At 33.1% G+C, this 13,758-nt stretch overlaps 1 protein-coding gene across 11 annotated transcripts in view; it reads right to left on the bottom strand.

Annotated features, from left to right (window-relative positions):
• Positions 1 to 13,758, bottom strand: part of Baz2b (bromodomain adjacent to zinc finger domain 2B) — a 354,073-nt gene that overhangs the window by 254,739 nt on the left and 85,576 nt on the right. The gene's annotated exons all lie outside the window — the stretch shown is intronic.

The raw sequence follows: 13,758 nt of genomic DNA, 5'->3' as shown, positions 1-13,758 counted from the left end.
ATATATATATATATCAACAGATATTTGCATAGATGCATTAAAAATATGTCTTCATCTTACCAAGACAGAATTAGGCAAATATTTTTAAAGTAAGGTAATAAGCACTTAAAAGTCATCGTTTTCTAATTATTTTACTACATTTTATTATTATCTATGTTGTGGAGCCAATTTTTATCTATTGCATCATTATGATAAGTTCCTGACATAAGAACATTCAAGTTGCAAACTTTCAGATACCAATGGACCTTGCATTACAAACATTTGTAGATGCAAACAAATCACAGAAGTAGCACGTGTCTGCCAGACACTGTCACAGTTGTATTGCTCTATGTTTACTGCACAGCCTGATAATATACAGTAGTACAGTGCTCAATCAGAGCCCAGGTTCAAGGCAAGAGGAAAAGCAATGATGTGAAGTGAACTGTTAGAGAAAAGCAACATTCACAGTATATTTGTGTAAAAGATGTACAAGACTCATTTTGTCAAGACTTACGAATCCAACTTAATGAATGTTTACCCAGAACAAAACTGGTTCATAAGTCGGGGACTTACTGTATGGTGGAAATATCATAATCATTGTGCAACTACACTTTTCAACTCTAGTGGCATTAATTTATTGGACTAAAATAGGCAATATTTGAAATATTTATATGAAAAAAAAAAACAGATACTGGTTAGGTGTGGTAGCACATGCCTGTAATTCCAACTACCAGAGAAGCTGAGACAGGAAAATCAAAAGCTCAAGGTCAGCCTCAGTAACATAGCAAGACGCTCTCTCAAAATAAAAAATAATGGTAAGGGAAGTAGCTCAATGGTGCAGCACTTGCCTAGTCTATGTGCACTTACCTAGCCAATGTGAGGCCCAAAGATCAATTCCTAATTCCTTGCAAAACAAGGAAAAAAAAAACATGACAAATCAAGTCTCTTTGCCACACATATAAGCTCTTTTATATTTTCCAAAATATCATTTGGATATATGAAAAATATTCATAACCTTATACCAGCAATTCAACCTCCAGTAATGAATCATAAGGAAATAAATTAGGATATGGACAAAGTTGTATCTCGTGTATTCCTTAGTACCATAATAAGCTTTTAAAAAAAAGCAATTTAAAAGCCTATATATCGTCCCATAGCATGAGCCTATATATAGTCCCATAACTCAGGCTGAGGTAGGATTGTAACTGTGAGGTCATCCTCACAATTTAGAAAGGGAAAAGCTTAAAACAAACAAACAAACAAAAATCCCAAAATTTCGTAAAGTTGGATATGCTGTGTGAAATATTTAATGTCACGAGAGAAGGAAGAAATGCTCAGGATATAACCCAAATGATTAAAAATGAATAAAACAATAATACAAAAAGACCTCTATATAACAACTGTAATTTTGTTTTTTAAAAATATATTTACATAGAAAAAAGACTGACAAATAAAATTATTTTATTCAAATAACAACAAAGAAAGCCAGGCATGGTACTCAGGATTCTAATCCCAGCACTTTAGGAATCTGAGGTAGAAGGATCACAAATTGAAGGCCAGCCTTTCTTACAAGGCAAGAGCCAGACTCTAAACAAAAACCAAAACAACAACAAAAAAAGGCAGTGAAGAGCCATAAACAATCTCTAATATCTAGAACTTGAACTCTGAAATTTCTTTCCATGGAGCTCCAATTTCACCAGTATGCACACCCACATTTCATTTCCTCTAGTTAAACACTGAAAGAAGTCCTCCTAGTTAATGTCAATCAGTCCAACATGGGCTAAATGGGACTCATTTTTAAAATATCTGGAACTCATTTCTTCACACTTAGAAGAGAATCTCTAAATTAGATCCTCTGCCCCTCTACCTTCTCCTCCCTCCACCCCCCAACCTCCGTGCTGGGGCTCAAACCCACACAGCCTTGAGCATGCTAGGCAGGGGCTCTATCACTGAGCTATACCTCAACCCCTATTGCCATGTTTAAGAAAGTCCTCTTCAAGTTATTTCCTTCCCAAAAACTGTTATATTTCCTTTCTTTCTAAAACAATCCAAAAAAGCTGTCTAAACTCCATGTTTCTATATTTTCAGTTTTAGTCCAAATTACTCCACTGAAATTATTAATTTTATGGCCACCAGTGTCTTTTTCATGTAATCCAATGCATTACTTTGCTTCATTCTTTTTTTTTTTTGGTACTGGGGATTGAACTCAGGATTTTGTTCTTGCAAGGCAGGCAGTGGAACCACTGAGCTAAATACCCAGCCCTGTGGTTGGTTTTTTGTTGTTGTTTTTTGTTTTTGTTTTTGTTGTTGCTGTTGTTTTTAATCTTGCTGTGTAGTTCAGGACATCTTTGAACTCTTTATGCAGCCCAAGTTTGTTTAGAATTCACAGTGATACTCTTGCCTGGTCCTCTTGAGTGCTGGGATGATGGGGATGCACCACTATGCTGGCTCATTTTCATTTTTGGTAAAGGGAGATCTATGACATTAACTTGTTGCTTCATTCATAAATACTTCCATTTCAATAAATATACTTCAACATAAAAGAAAGTAGTAATGAATACGTTGTGAATAATAAAATTTTGGACATCTAAGATTTTTATCTTAATATTTTTCTGTATTTGTCAAAATTTTTATAAGTATTTCTATACTGAAAAATATACTTTTAGTTTTTAAAGAGAAATGGAAAGACAATGACCATAATTAATTGTAAGAAGGAATAACTAAAAGGCAAGTTGTAGCACATATATAATTTTATCACGAACAAGCAAATAGCACAAACCTAAGATGTTATGTGAATTTATTTTTTAAAGCCTCAAGTCATAGTCTCAAATAGTCTTAAAGGTAATAGGTAAGAAGGATGCTAGGATGATAACCCTTTTGATCAAGTAAAATGTATTTTAATATGCTTTGCATGAGCCAGAAATGTAGCTCGGTGGCACTGCATCTGCCTGGCAGGCACAACATACTGAGTTTGATCCCCGGTACTGAAAATATATACTTTGTATATTTGATACAATTAATAAAACAGATATCAGATATCACATAAAGTTGGGCCTCAACATGCATTGTTGGTGTGCATTTGGGAGCCATGATCTTAAAGAATGCATACAAAAATATATTAAGATTTCAACACAACACTTAGAATAAGTTGGTTATGCTATGAGAGAGACTACAAGGGAGAAAAAAACTTTTCCTCTACATTCTAACATTCAATACCTAGAACCTGACAACTAAACTAACCAAAGAAAAATTAACAGGAGAAAAAACACTTTTCTTTTATTGATGTTAATATTTTTATATGTATGGGACTTCACAGAAAAGAAGTGAACCCTCAAGCAATTAAGAGTCTGAGGTCATAAGCCATTTTAATAAAGGGGGATAAATTGTGAAGTGATTAGACAAAGAAAAGGAGATTGGGAGTCCTAAGTTAAATAAATTGTGGGAAGGTAAATAATATGGAGAAAGTAATGAAAGATAGGAGTTATTTTAGTAATATTGCTTGTGTAGCCTTATCTTGGTGCTGACTGTCTTCATGCCTGTGAAATGTTGCTGCTGATAGGATTTATGGTAGTCCTCATTTCTCTGAAGTCTCTGCTTTCAGTCAGATAAGAGAAGCTCCCAGGAAGCTTCTTCCTGCATCTGTTGGTTCTCAATTGCCTTCAGATAAAAAAAAATACATAGGCCAAAATGCATAGTTTGATCCCCTTCTTTACTAGAAATAGAGAGCAACTTATTCATGTATCCTGCCTGGAGCTCAAGTTCAGTGAGTAAATGCTGTCTGTGGAAAGTACTTTCCATCTTCACCCCCAACTTTTTTTCTCAAACATGTAAGTTCCATGAGTTCAAAATTACCAAAGATGAGACTACTCTCTGTACATCCTTTTTCCCTAAGTTATATATGAACTTCTCCAGCATATGAGCCATCTATACTTCTGGGTACTTGAATTGTTTGTAATTATTAACAAATACGTGCTGACCTGATTCTTGCTTTCAATTTAATGATAAATTCTTTAATTACTGCTGGTAGCATATCATAATAGTGCCAAAGATAAGAAACTGATAAATGATTTATGTTTCTACAAGTAACTATCAGATTATTTTTAGCTCAATTGTGAAGTAACAAACAAGTGGATGGTACCTGCTGGACTTTTGCTGCCAACATATTAAATGCTATCAACAAAAAACAAAATACTTGTAAAAAGTTGAAATATCGCATATTAAAATGAAAAAGGTCACAGAAGGAACAGAGTCACAGAACATCTTCACTCAAAAATAGTGAAACTCTTAGCCAGCCACAGTGGCGCAAACTTGTAATCCTAGCACTCTGGGAGGCTGAGGAAATCCAAGTTTGAGCAACTTAGAGATTTAGCAAGGCCTTGTGTCAAAATAAAAAATGGGCTGGAGATGTCTCTCAGAGCAAAAGGCCTCAGTGCAATTTCTAGTACTGCGGGGAATAAAAAGTGAAACTTTGACCACATTCTACGTAGCTTTTTTTTTTCTCCATAAGTGTTCCTTTCCTACCCTTCTCTTTCACATACAGTAACAAACATTACACATTCTCTAAAACAAGTCTTTTCTTTTGTGAGCTTTGGTAAATATATCTATGAACAGGGTTTTGGAAAGAGGAAGAGAGCTTTCACCTATCAGAAGTTGTTGCATGTTTTCTTCCTTGACCAACTGTTACTATTTGCACCACCTTTCTCTGCTAACACTATAATTTTTTCAACTCCCCAAGGTAAGATTATAGATGTTATTTTTAAAACAAGCTGCTGAAAATATTGATGATGATGCACAGAACTTTAATGTTAAGATACTTAGAATAAAAGCTTTGCTGTAACTTTATTTATTTATTTATTTATTTTTTTTTTTTTTTTTTTTTTTTTTTTTTTTTTTTTTTTTGAGACAAAGGTCTCTATGCAGCCCAGGCTGGCCTCATCATCCTCCCTAACCTACAGGGCTAGGATCACAGCCCTGCACCACTACACCCAGCTAATCCCCCTTTAAAGACAGGGAATTGATCCACAAACCCTGTCAATTACTATTGTCTCACAGAGCCTATTCTGCCACCCACCAGCACTAACAACTCATAAAAGAAAAAAATATCATCCTGTGACTTACAGGTTGCTCCTGACCTTTTCAGATGTTTGAAATAGGTTTTGTGCTTCTATGACGTCATGATTTATGTTAACAACTATACTTTTTCTAAGGAAGATCAGAAGTATATTTCAACAACCATGTCATCATGGAAACAACAAAAAAAAAATAAGTATGGCTTTGCCAAAAACTCATCCCTATAAAAGATAAGGAATAATTATGTAAAAGATGGGATTTTTATTTTGGAGACAGGATCTTGCTAAATAGCCCAAGCTGGCCTTGAACTCCTCCTGCCTTGGCCTTCCAAATGCTGGGATTGTAGGCATGTGCTATCACTTCTGGTTTAAAAGGTATTTTTTTGTTTGTTTTTGTTTTGCTTTGTTTTTGGATATGGGGGTCTCTCTATGTTGCCCAAAATAGCCTGGAATTCCTGGGCTCAAGCAATCTTCCTGACTCAGCCTCCCCAGTACCCTGGAAGATAAGTATGTGCCACTTTGCCTAGCTAAACAATAACAAATAATGTCACCAGTATTATGTAAATAATGAAGTTGGGAAAAGCCTATCCTAAAATTTATTATTCTTCGCCAAAACATTATGCACAAGATCCTTTTATATTTTTAATTTGAAATTTTTAAAAATTTTGCCTTTTTCCATGTTTATTTTTAATGAGATTTCCATTTTTAGTGAAATTCAATACTAGTGTTATTGAAAATAAGGGCCATGAGTTTTGTTGCTTTTTGTACTCATGGGTATGTCTATTACTGGCAATCCAGCTAGTTTGCCTAAAACAAATGAAAAGGTTTTTTGAGTAGGGGCCATCAATTTCCTTTGGAAGGCTAGTACTTTACTACTAAGGGGAAAAGAGACAGTATCCCCTTCAGGTCAATGCTCAATGTTTTTAACAGTAGTGTTTTACATTACATTTCATGAAAAAAAAATTCACAAAAGCATACTATAAGACAAGAACCAAGGAGAAGAGAGGAGTTTTAGCTAATCTAATAAAACAGGAGATTTGAATAATTCTAACTAGAAAGGGCAGTTCTTCTGGATTTAATCTGGTCCTACAAATAATCCTATCACTGAAATGGATGATTTGAAACTCATTAACCCACCTTCTCATAAAAAGCCAAGCAATTGTGAAATGAGGCAGAGTCCCATTGCATTTTCTCTTCCTTCTAGTGCAAGAGGAGTGAGTGGAGATGACCTCAAAAAGGTTGGAGAACTATCTCAGATATCCGATAGAGTAGCTTTAATGAACATATGTGTTCTACAGAGCGCTCATACTGTCCTCCCTTTTGCTGGATCCTTTCTTTCTGATCTCTGAATATTCAAATTTTATTCATTCTTCTTGATCTAATTCAATGCCATCTAATCCAAAAAGCCATTTTAATTATTTCAACCAAACCCTATAACTCTATTCTGAACTTCCATAAACTTTCATCCATAGTTCTCCAAAGGTACACTTGGACAATATTCAACATAAACTTGAAGAACAAACACAGTTGTCCTCTCTTATCCCTATTATCAACTCTAAAACAATAAAAGTATACCAAATACTTGCAATTCCCTTTGGTTGGTGCATTCAACTCATTTATCACACAGTTGCTAATTTTTCTGTTTTACTGAGTTACTAATACATTAAAAAATTCAGTCTATTAACTCATCCATCTATTTTTTAAAAAAATAATGCTCTTATAATAAGAACCAGAAAAGGGGGACAAATAAAATCCCAAACTTTTATTTTACTAAAAAGCAAAAAAAATTCTCCATTTGACCTATCAAGAAGTAGGGAAAACTGGATTCATTTAAATTTTATTCCTTTGTATTTCCTCTGCTTATTCAGTAATGAGAGGAAAAGAACAAGGAATATAGCTGAAAGGACAACTGTCAAAAGAGAGTGAAGAAAGGAGCATAGAAAAATTCACAAAATAAAGAATCTCAAATAATGGCAAATTAAAAATATGCTGCTACAACTCAAAACTAAACTGTAACACCTCATCCTTTAATAACCTTTGAATTTACTATTTAGAAAAAAAATACAGCCCACTATTAGCTAGATTAAACCTGGACATATATTTTGTTATATTACCAACATATCTAGTCATTTGAGAAGTCAAGAAAGAGTGAAATGCACTCTTAGGACTGGGTTTCAACCTTGAAGTGCTGAAAGCTACTTTATCATCCAGCACAGGCAGAAACACACGCATGCACATGTGAACCTAACACTTTGCTGTGTGGTAATCTCAGTCGAAATGCATCATTGTAAATCACTCAGGTACCCATTTATTTTAAAATACACAAATCAAGGCATAGTTCCTTGTGATTCCCAAAATTATATTTGAAATAGTATTTAACAATTGAAAGCTTAGGATATAAAGGTTTTTCCTCTCTCCTTGTAGTCACTGACAACATGCAGGTAACTATTACGGCTTTACTAACTCACATACATTTAAAATACTTTAAGTGCCCTAAAAAGCAGAAAAGACTATTCATTAGATTCTTTCTTCTTAAAAAGTCAGAATAGCTTTAGTATTAGCATTAGTCTAATTTAATTAGAAAGTCCTGTAAATTTTGCCTTTGACATTGCTTTACACATCATAAGCTAGAAGTACTATTTCTGCTCTACATAGTACATGACATTACCTTACAGACTAATCCCTCTATTGTTAATGTTGTTTCCCAGAACCATATATAACTAGTAAGATATAATTAAAAATACTTCAAATCAAAGGCATTCAGGTATTTATCTACAGACAAAATAATAAAATATTATTTTCTAAAAACTACAATCACATAATCTAGGTTGGTTTACTTGGTTGGTTGTTTATGGCCAAGATTAAATAAATATATGACAGATAAGAGATGACCTCTTATAATTGTTTCCTTCAAAGGTTCCTAATAATTATTCAGAATTTAGTTTAAATTAAATGTTTAAAATTGAAGCTGTTCTGTGTTGCAAACACAGCTAAAATGAAGAGCAAGCAGCAGTGACCAGATTTTAAATGCAGGTAGATCAATAAAAAAAAAAAAAAAAAATCAAGCATAGGCTCCATGTGTGAGTGAAATGGTTTATAATAGCTTGCAAATGACTATGGCTTGCCATAACCAGCTGTTCTTAAATTATGAATATGCAACCAATTCATGTTAAAGCCAAATCCCAGCACTGTTTCTACAGAGAAATCCCAGTAGTTTTGCTTGTTCTTCATGTTAGCTCTGTTAAGGATACAAATAACAGTAAGCTTCTGAACAAATAGGACCAAACTATTGGCATTTCATGCACTGGGTCCATTATCACAGCAGGGAATGTCAATCATTGGTACATTCCAATAACAGCTCAGGCAATATGACAATAATCTTGTAGAAAAAAAAAAACCAAAATCTCTGCAGTATACTCAAAGTCCTCTGACAACCTAAGGTTTTCTTACTATAGCCAATCAGACTGTCAGACCTGACCTACTCGAAGACTTGCACCAAGCTTGAAATATTTAAAAACATCAATCATAAAAACAAAGACAGGACATTGAATTATACAGTATTAACCTCCAGGGTTTGCATACAAGGACCGTAGATTTATTTATGTCCCAGCGAGTTAAGAGCTTCAGTACACTGTTCTTTACACCAAACTGACTGCCAATTTGATGAACCTCTCTACCCTCAGCAGGAGTGCAGCGTCTTTGATTAATGAGTGCATGTTTGTGGAAAAGTGGTAAGGGGAGAAAACAGAAAAAACACAATTATGTCTACACATAGCTGAAGTACCAATGCAATAATTATTTTCAAACCAAATATTCCTTTTTCTTATACATATTTGTACACATATGAACAAATAAAATCAGTAAAGGTTTTTTTATCTATATATTAGATTCATTATTGTTGCCTGAATAGTTAAATCATTTATATTTCAATGAAAGGAATTCAAAGCTAAGGTACAAGTCAAGTTTTATACATTATAAAAATTATTTAAAAGCATTTTATTTTTAAAAACAAAATTATATAGTAAAAACTTAAATAGGATATAGATATTTTCACCTCATATTCTCATAAAAGCCTATTAATTTTTAAAGCTCAATATTTAACTTACAAATATCTAGACTATTAAATATTTTACATCAAAAATTCTATTATGATTTTCCAAAAATCAAATACCACTCAGAACAGATTTTAAAATTGTGTAAACTCATTTTTTCCCTGCTTTCACCAGATTTTGCCAATATTTTATAACTCAATATGCAGTTGTAAATGAATTAAATACATTTATTACCCATAATTTCAAAGTTCATGTTCAAAGAGAAAAGTTTATGGGTTAAAGTATAAACTTTATATGACTTTTTTGTTCAGAATTACTTTCCTTTAAAAAACTCAGTGCTGAAAAATTCCACTTAAGTTACAGGATGCTTAATAGCATTACATCTCTACAATAAACTAAGAATTGAGATTCCTTTGTAGTTTATATTTAATATAAAATTCAATTTATCACATCTGGCTTAAGTGATCATCTGCCTTGATGCAAATATTAAATGAGTAAATATATTTCTTAAAAATTGAGTCATAGTCTAAGGTAACCAATTTCCTTTTTAAGAGGTTGTATGGTTATTCACAAAAAGGTTTGAGAAAGCTTTTTACCTGAATATAAATCTTAGCTTTACTTACAGTAATGTATGACCTACTTAAAAGGATAGTGTCTTCATAAACATAATTTCAGGATGTCATAATTCTGGAATCACTCGAAGATATTAAGTGTTAAACATTTGTCTATATTATACAGGAAGTTCTTTTAACAGAAATTGCCTCAGTAAACTATATATTCTAACCATCAATTTCACATTTTAAGTATTTTTTAAAAAGCAAACTCATTTAAATTTTATGCTCCTTGAAGAACTGTTAAATATATAATTACTTAGTGATCTGAAAATATTAAAAATTAATATTAGGACTTTACAAAAGGGCTCAATAGTAATAAACTACAGTAAGATATCTTATAATCAGATTTCTTAACATCCTAAAGTTTTTTATACAATTTTTTAAAAATTTTTTTGTCTATTGGGATTGTTACTTTTTATTCTTCCTCTTTGTTCCTTCCCACCTCCCCTATCAGTAACAAAACTATGCAAATAATTAAGAGAAAGTACAAAACATTTAGGCATAGGCACCAGTGGGATAATGACACCATTTTAGTACTACAGGATGATAGTTAAAAACTATAAATAATAGTTATTATAGAAATAAAATATAATTTCAACTTAAAAATCATTAAATGACAACTAGTAGAATAATTTAGAGACTGTGAGTTTTTAAGTAACATTTTGGCCTTGTTTTGAAAGAAAATTAAAAGCAAAACTATTTCCCCAACAATTCTTTTTTCTTCTGTTTATCTCCCACAAGAAAAGCTGAGACATTAAATCAAATGAGTCAACATTTATGAAAAGAAGCACAATATTTTAAAGGACTTATGGTATAAAATATTTAAATTTATGTAACCAAAAGACTTAAAATACCCAAATAGGTAATTTGATTAATCCCTCTGGAAACCAATTATATTAATCATTAAAGGGTCAAAATCACCATATTACCTTGAGCAAAATCACATTCTTCTTTTGGTAGTTTTAAGTGAGACTAATTTTAAAAACTCAAACTACAACTTAAAATACATTTCACTGAGGAATCTTGAAACCTGCAAGTAATCAAGTTCTAACATACACTTTCACTGATTCAAGGAGGTAAGAGAGAAATCAGTGAACTTTCCTGCAACTGTAATATCCTACATCTTGTGTAGTAACACAAAAGTAGCAACAAAGACATTAACAATTGCAGTTCAAGCTGGGAGTGACTGTTCTGTTTCAATTCAATGACACCACTAATGGCTTCTTAGCAGCTCCATGAAATCAACCAGCTGTCAAGTTGATGCATCAGAAGGAACAGTTATGCACTCCCATAAGAAAAAGCAACACATCAGGATGTTTGGCAAAACATCTGCTCCTTTACACTGCAGTTCTATAATAAACATGCAAACAAAGAAATGGGAGAAAGGGCAACAGAATTAAAATTCGAAGGTTTCCATTACAGTCTTATATGGATTTTATTTATTTTTTTATTTGGATTTTAAACAGATGACATTAAAATTTTAAAAAATATTTCTACATAATTGAATACTTTTGTTCTATTTTCTTCAAAAATACTAAATGTAATTAAAAACTCATTCTTCTAGAAAGGCAAGAACTATACTTTTAAAATTCAAAGTAAACTGTATTCATCAAGTAAAAGCAGTATCATGCTATATACAAAAACTAAAAGCTAACACGCATCCTTTCATTTCACAATGTCAATAATATTGTAACATGCATTTTCAAGATTGAACAGACTAAAAATATTTTTTCACTAGTGTTTGAAAGAGTTAATGTAGCTATAATTCAGTACTAATTTAACATACAAAAGTAAAAGTACTATTATCTAGATTTTAGAATATGTACCTGCTCCTCTTTATAAATGAACACAACAGTATCAAATTCTCATAATTTCCTGTTTTTAAAGCATACAATGATTCCCTGAAAAAGACTGTCATAAACTTAAAATGATTTTACCTTTAACCACTCATTTCAAATATTTGCAAAATCTTATTTTTACTATCTTAAACATACAAGTGCCTTAATGTTCTAAATTATTGACTATGCAGCACAGTGACAACATGTACAGTGTTTACAATAGGTGTGAAACATCAAATGTACCTAACTACCATTTTCTTAAACTGCTTATCCTCTGTTGCTTGCCATTTATAATCTGCCAAATCTTCTAGTCCTTTGTTGCATATATAATTTAGAACCATCTGTTCTATGTGCTTTTAACTATTTAAACATTTTTCACCTACCTACAATTCACATAAATGGCAGACATCAATTCAGTCAAGCTTTCTATACAGTATTTTACATAAAGCAAATTTCTGGGTAAATAGCAGATAACACTAAAAAAGATCACTACAGAAATTAAAAACATACCGTTTACAAGGTAATTTTTTATATGTTAGATAAATCTTTTCAATGTATTAAGAACGGTTTCTATTATTTTTTTTTAGTTAATTGTAGTCAATGTTTTTGCCTAACCCAGAAGACAAAGAGAATGCAAATTAAATACAGTTTCATGTCCTTGTTAGAGGAGATGTAAATATGCTGACTGAAAATTACTAGAGGAGACAGAATTCCACTTTCCCATTCAATTTACAGTGCCTCTTATTTATATACTAGTCAGTGAGTGTATCATTAAGTTTGGTCATGTGACTAGTCCAACTTTTGTGAGATGAAAACTATTTTACACAAGCAAATTAATACTAGTTTTTACTGCATTTTTCATAATGCAATAAATAAAATGTATAGCTGATAAAATGTATAGTTAAAGCATATAAATTATTTTTAAAAATTAATTCTGCCTTTTATACACTAGGCTACATTTTGTCAGTTACTCAATAGTACCCGCTACCAAAATTTTGAAGCATTTAGTAATTGAGGTATTTCCAGTAGTTGTATCTTTCAAGATGTAAATAAGTATACAAAAATAGGCCATTTAATTACAAAAGGGGGGGCTAAGTAATCTATGTATATGTAAATATTAACTAAGCTAATTAAAGAAAAACTCATAGAAGAGCAAATAGGAAAAGGGAGTATGCTGATTACAAATATACCTGAAAGCTTAAAAAAATATATCACACAAAATCTAGTTGAATAGCAAACGACCCAATGTTTATATCATTTTTGCACATAATCTTCCACCTGTTACCAGACACACCATGTGCAGATTTTGCCTGTTCATTTGAGAGTAAAACAAAAATATGCCACACCACTGATTAATAAGCTCTGAGTTTTTCGATCCTTTAAAACGGGGAAAATTGAGCAAAAATACTACTTTTGGGAAATTTTCTTGATAGTTTATATGACGTCACTGGACCCCTTGAACATTTCCTAAACTTTCAGCCTCATCCCTAAACGCTTTTTGGCGTTCTAAGGCTTCTTTCCCTTCCTAAAAAATAAAAAAGGGAGACTTGGGAATAAAAATTGCCCAAGATGGCGAAACGGTTGTTGTTTAGAGGGCAGGGGAAAAAATGGAGGATATTGTAATATACACAAAGGGATAAATTTCAACAACTCCGCCAAGGACTGCAGCTGCTTCTCTCTTTTTAAGGAAGCAAAACACAAAAGATAAATACAGAGGCAGAAAGAAAAGAAGAGAAAATCTGCCAAACAGCAGGGCCAGCTCCGACTCTCCAAACACTTCCTTTTCCAAATCCCAATTCTGGGGTTCGTGGAATTACTTTAAGGGGAGGGGAGCCGAGAAAGCAAAAGGGGGGAGGGACAAGATTAAAAGAGGGAAGCAGAGGAGTTGAAGCTGGCGGCCGTTCCTGGGGAAGAACTGCTAGATGAGACATTACTGTTGGAAAGCAAAGCTTCTCACACCTCCTGCGTCCTGACAGACCTTCCCAGGTACCCAGATCCTTTCCCAGTCCCACCTGCCTTACCCCCACCTACACCTCTGCTCATTTTTCGTAAACTCCAGTGCCTCAAGCTACACTTGGCAAAAAAGGAGGCCCGAAAGCGGGGGAGGGGGGATACACAGCTAATCAGTCCTAGAGGGAAGAGGGGGCGGAGGCAAAAAGGGTAGCAGGAGGCGGACGGGGTGGGGGTGGGGGTGAGGGGTAATCTC

This window comes from Fukomys damarensis, unplaced genomic scaffold, assembly GCF_012274545.1.
Source record: "Fukomys damarensis isolate Sample0158 unplaced genomic scaffold, DMR_v1.0_HiC HiC_scaffold_26, whole genome shotgun sequence".
NCBI lineage: Eukaryota > Metazoa > Chordata > Mammalia > Rodentia > Bathyergidae > Fukomys > Fukomys damarensis.
This window is presented reverse-complemented; position numbering and strand designations above follow the sequence as displayed.